The sequence below is a fragment of the Acinonyx jubatus genome, chromosome X (genome assembly GCF_027475565.1).
Source record: "Acinonyx jubatus isolate Ajub_Pintada_27869175 chromosome X, VMU_Ajub_asm_v1.0, whole genome shotgun sequence".
NCBI lineage: Eukaryota > Metazoa > Chordata > Mammalia > Carnivora > Felidae > Acinonyx > Acinonyx jubatus.
In genome coordinates this window covers 16676316-16682315 of record NC_069389.1, presented here as the reverse complement: position 1 = coordinate 16682315, position 6000 = coordinate 16676316, and positions in this window count along the sequence as shown.

Sequence of the window (6000 nt, the reverse complement as noted above, 5' to 3'; positions counted from 1 at the left end):
TTGAGTACATAAGTTTTTGTAATTCCTATATCCTCTTGATAAATTGACCCCTTTATCATTATATACTGACCTTCTTTGTCTTTGTGACTATTTTTGAATAAAAGTCTATTTTGTCTGATATAAGTATACCTGCCCCCTCTTTATTCACTTCCATTTGTATGCAATATATTTTTATATTGCTCTGTTTCAGTCTACTTGTGTCCTTAAAGCTGAAGTGAGTCTCTTGTTGGCAGCCTATAGTTGGGTCTTATTTTTTTGTAAGACCCATTCAGCCACTCTGTGTCTTTTGGGAATTAATCCTATTACAGTTAGTGATTATTGATTGGTACGGGCCTCCTATTGCCATTTTTTTGTTGTTGTTGCTTTCTGGGTATTTTGTAGGTTTTTTTTCTTTATTCCTCTCTTGCTGTATTCCTTTTTTATTTGAGCATTTTCTGCTTTTATTAATTTCTCCTTATCTTTCACATATCTACTAAAGGTTGTTGCTTTGTAGTTACCACGAGGCTCACATAAAATGTCTTACAATAGTCTATTTTAGGTTGATAACAACTTAACTCCCATAGTGTACAGTAGCTCTACACTTTTACTCCCTCTTACACTTTATGTTTTTGATGTAACAATTTATTTCTTTTTATAATGCGCATCATTTAAAAATTATTGTAGCTACAGTTATTTTTAACACTTTTGTCTTTTAACCTTTATACTAGAGTTAAAAGTATTTACACACCACCATTACAATATTAGATTATTTGACTATATGTTCATTTTTTTCCAGTGAATTTTCTGCTTTCCTGTGTCCTTATGTTATTATTCATTGGCCTTTTTTTTTTTTAGCTTGAAGAACTCCCTTTACATTTCTTGTAAGGCTGATCTAGTGATGAATTCCTGAAGCTTTTGTTTGAGAATATATTCATCTCTCCTTCACTTCTGGAGCACAACTTTGTTGTGCAAAATATTCTTGGTTGGCAGTATTTTTTTTCTTTCAGCACTTTGAATATATCATCTCACTCCTTTCTGGTCTGCAGAGTTTCTGTTGAAATATTTTCTTATAGTCTTATGGAAGTGTCTTTGTACATAAAATGTTGCTTTTCTCTTGCTGCTTTGGAAATTCTCAGTCTTTAAATTTTGTCAATGTGTCTTATTACAATGTGTCTTATTACAGTGTGTCTTGGTGTGAGTATCTTTGATTCATCCAATTTAGTGTTCTTGGGTCCCCTGTATCCGGATGTCATTTTCTTTTCATAGATTTGGGGAGCTTTTTTTTTTTTACTATTTTTTGAATAAGCTTTCTGTCCTTTTCTCTCCCTTTTCTCTTTCTGAAACTCCTATGATATGTATATTGTCCTTTTGATGACATCCCATAAGTCTCTTAAACTATCTTACCATTTTTTTCCACTCATTTTTTATTTCTCTAATTAGACAATTTCCACTGACCTATCTTTGAGTTTGATGATCCTTTCTTTAATTTGGTTTAGTCTGCTGTTGAACCCCTCAATTGAGTATTTCCAGTTCAGTTATTTTATTCTTCAGATTACTTTTTATATTTGATACTTTTTAATATTTTCTATCTCTTTGTTAAAGTTGTCATTTTGTTTATGAATTGTTTTTCTAACCTCAGGGAGCATATTTATGGCTATTATTTGGAATTCTCTGTTTGGTAAATCACTTAACTCTTTTTCATTATGGTCAGTGTCTAGATTTATCTTGCTCTTTTGTTTGGAACATATTACCCTATTTCTTCAATTTCCTTGATTCTCTGTGTTGGATTTTGCACAGTAGATAAAACAACCACCTCTTCCAGTGTGGACAGACTAACCTTGTGTAGGAAGTGAAACTCACCTCTCAAACTGGCTCAAAACTCTGGGTGCCTGTCAAATTTGTGCTTGTCTATACCACCATTTTTGTTGTTAGTGTTCCCAGGAGATTAAGATGTGTGAAGTCCCAATAGTGCCACAAAAGTGCGGGAAATGCTCACATGCCTATTCAGGCTCCTTCAGAACTATTAATTACTTCATCAGGTCCTAGATGTGAGCTAATTGGAAGTCTGACCTTCAGGTAGTTTCTGGGAGGGTTGGGATGTTAGATAGGCAGTCTGCTCCTATCAGGAATATTAGGGAAGAAGCAGCATGGTATTGCCTATTTGCTCTGTGCTGATCCAGGAGGAATAGCTGCTAGGAGAACTTGTGCACCCTTAAAAACAGCTTTTTGTTCTCTGTGATCCTGGTAGACTCACAAATGCTGAGTCCTATTAGTTTCCAGGGCTAGATAATTTAGAAGCCAGTCCCTCAGATGACACCTGCTAGAAGAGTCAACAAACTCCTTTCAGAGAGAAGTTGGAGACTTGGGTTTGTTGTTGGAGTAAGCTGGGAGAAGAAGGTAGAGGGAGCACCCACAAACCCTCCAGGTTCCAGAAGCCCCATCAGCTCCCAGATGCAAGCCTGAGGTCAGCAGCTGGGAAAGTATCCATTCCAAGTAGAAACCAGAAGCTGGGTATTTTTGCCTTTTCCCTCTACACTGTGCCCAGGGGAATAGCTGTGGGAGTGTTTGTTCTAATTGTTTAAAAGAGGCTGTTTAAAAACTGCCTCTTTGTTTATTATGGTCCTGAGAGACTGGCAAATGCCAAGTCCCTTTGGCTTTTTGAGCTAGGTGGTTTGGGAGCTAGTCCCTTAGGTGGCAGCCATAAAAGTTAGGGGGCTAGATGTGTGGTAAAAATTCTTCCCTCCTCAAGGAGAAGCTGGAATTTGGGAGTTTGCTCCCAATTCTAAGGCATTGTGCCAAGAGTGGGTTTATGTCATAAGTGTGCCTCAGCTTTTCCTATCCATTTTTATGTGGGTATTTTCTCAGTTTCCTGCTGTGTAGGAGTCACTCAACTAGATTCTGGATTTCTCTCAGAATGAATAGATCCATGTGTAGCTATAAAGCTTTATATTCAGCATGTCTATGGGGAGAGGGAAAATTAGGAGCTTCCTATTTTACCATCTTGTTAATGTACCAGTTCATACTTACACGTAAAGTGTAGTCCTTCAAGATTTCCAGCTGAAACTCATGATTATTTGCAAGGGCCCCTCCTCACTATAGAGCCCTGTACTCCAGATTTGTTCCCCAAACCTATGAGATTCCTAAATACTCTGTTCAGTTTCTCAGCCTCTCAGCTCCTACCCTCAAATTGGCAAATGTGTCAGGGGCTCTTGATAAGTACCTTTCTGAACCACAGTTTCCTCACCTGTAAAACAGGGCTAATACTGCAAACCTTACAGTGTTGGAACACTTGAATGCAAAAACTTTCATAAAATACATAATTTGATGCTTGGTACTTAATAGCTTCTCAATACATTTCATTTTCCTTTCATTTTTTTTGTGGATTTAACCCTTCCTTTCACAATGTTTAAGGAGAAACTACAATGGCAGTCATATGGCAGTTGTTCTAGACAGGACATAAAGGGAAGAAAAGCATTATTTCAACTGTCTTTTCACAGCATCTGAAGCACAAATACCCTATGCTTATCTTATATGTGGAATCCAGCATCACTGTTCATCTTTTTTCAAAGTAAGCCATAAAAAACCACAAGTTATTTAGAGTAAAGTAGCTAATTCAGAATGCAATATTTATGAACTAATTTGAATTTCATATGTGGAAGAATTCTAGCATTTTGCTTACCCTTGGGAAAATAATAATGTGTAGCATATATATATAAATATTAGAGGTCAAAGGATACACATGGGCATGGGGACACTTGCAATCAGTTTTTCTCTTTCACAGAAAAGAATATAAAGATGCAAACATTAGGCACTACTTTACAGAACCATGAATTATATCTCAGAAAGTGCCTCTTTTCTTGTTTACTTAGAAAGGTAAGCTTCCTTATCAGAGGCTGGAGACTTCTTTGAGGCAGGCATCTGAAAAGAAATGCCATAATGCAAAAAGGCTTGCCTCCTTAATAGAATTGGCACCCTCAGTCTGCATGAGAGTAGCAATAGCTCTGCCACATGGTGCATTGGAATACATGGTTAATTCTGGGCTCCTGAGATGCTTCAAAAAACAACATTATTGAGTTATTGTTTACATGCAATAGACTTCACCCATTTAAAGTGTATATTTTTGTGGTGCCTGGGGTGGCTCAGTTGGTTAAGCATCCAACTCTTAATATCAGGACAGGTCATGATCTCATGGTCCTTAGATCGAGCCCCATGTTGGGCTCTGCACTGAGTGTGGAGCCTGCTTAAGATTCTCTCTCTCTCTGTCTCTCAAAAAATAAAAATAAGTAGAAAAAATAAAATGTATATTTTCATGAATTTCAATAATACATATGTATGAAACTACCAAAATAATGAAGATATAGAAAATTTACATATTTCCACCCAGAAATTCTTTGTGCACCTTTGCAGTACATCTTTCCTTTCACACCAGTCTCAAACACCCACTAATATGCAGTCACTATAGATCAATTTAAATTTCTTTATTAGTTTACATCTCCTAGAATTTTGTATAAATATAATCATACAGTGTAACTCTTTTTTCTACCTTCTCTCACTCACCATAAGTATTTGAAGTTCATCATATTGTTGCATGAATTGATAGTTCACTCCTCTCTATTGTTGAGTAGTATTTCATTATATATGTATACTAAACTTCGCTTAGCTTTTAACCTATTTTTTAATTTTAATTTTTATTTTTATTCCAGTATAGTTAACACTCCATTCCAGTATAGTTAGCAGTGTTATATTAGCTTTAAGTGTACAATATAGTGATTCACCAATTCTATATATTACTCAGTCCTCATCAAGATGAGTGTGCTTTTAATCCTCTTTACCTATTTCACCCATCCCCTCACCCTACCTCCCCTCTGGTAACCATCTGTTTGTTCTCTATAATTAAAAGTCTGTTTTTTGGATATATATATCTGACATCTCTTTTATCCATTCACCTATCAGTGGACACTTGGGCTGCTTCTATAATTTGGCTGTTGTAAATAATGCTGCAATAAACATAGGGGTGCATATATCTTTTCAAATTAGTGTTTTCATATTCTTTGGGTAAATAAAGAGTATCAGAATTACTGGATCCTATAATAATTCTATTTTAAATATTTTGAGGAAACTGCATACTGTTTTCCACAGTGGCTACACCAGTTTGCATTCCCACCAGCAGTGCACAAGGGTTCCTTTTTCTCCACATTCTCACCAGCACTTGTTCTTTCTTGAGTTTTTTATTTTAGCCATTCTGACATGTGTGAGGTGATATCTCATGGTGGTTTTGATTTGCATTTCCATGAGGATGAGTGATGTTGAGCATCTTTTCATGTGTCTGCTGGCCATCTGTATGTCTTCTTTGGAGAAATGTCTGTTCATGTCTTCTGACCATTTTTAAATTAGTTGTATAAGTTTTTTATATATTTTGATACTAACCCACTATTGGATATCTCACTTGCAAATATCTTCTCCCATTCAGTAGGTTGTCTTTTAGGTTTTTTTGTTGTTTGGTTTGCTGAGCAGAAGCTGTTTATTTTGATTTAGTCTTAGTATTTATTTTTGCTTTTATTTATCTTTCCTCAGGAGACATGTACAGAAAAATGTTATGGCTGATGTCAGAGAAATTACTGCCTGTGCCCTCTTCTAGGATTTCTATTGTTTCAGGTCTCATATTTAAGTCTTTAATCCATTTTGAATTTATTTTCTGTATAGTGAAAGAAAGTGATCCAGTTTCTTTCTTTTGCATGTAGTTGTCCAGTTTTCCCAACACCATTTGTTGAAGAGACTGTCTTTTCCCATTGCATATTCTTGCCTCCTTTGTTGAAAGTTAATTGACATATAATTGTGGGTTTGCTTCTGGGCTTTCTATCCTGTTTGAGTGATCTATTTGTCTATTTTTTTCCAGTAACGTGCGGTTTTGACTACTAAAACTTTGCAGTATTACTTGAAATCTAGAATTGTGATACCTCCAATGTGTCATCCACAGTCACTGTTTCCTTGTTGATTTTATGTTTGGGTGATCTATCCATT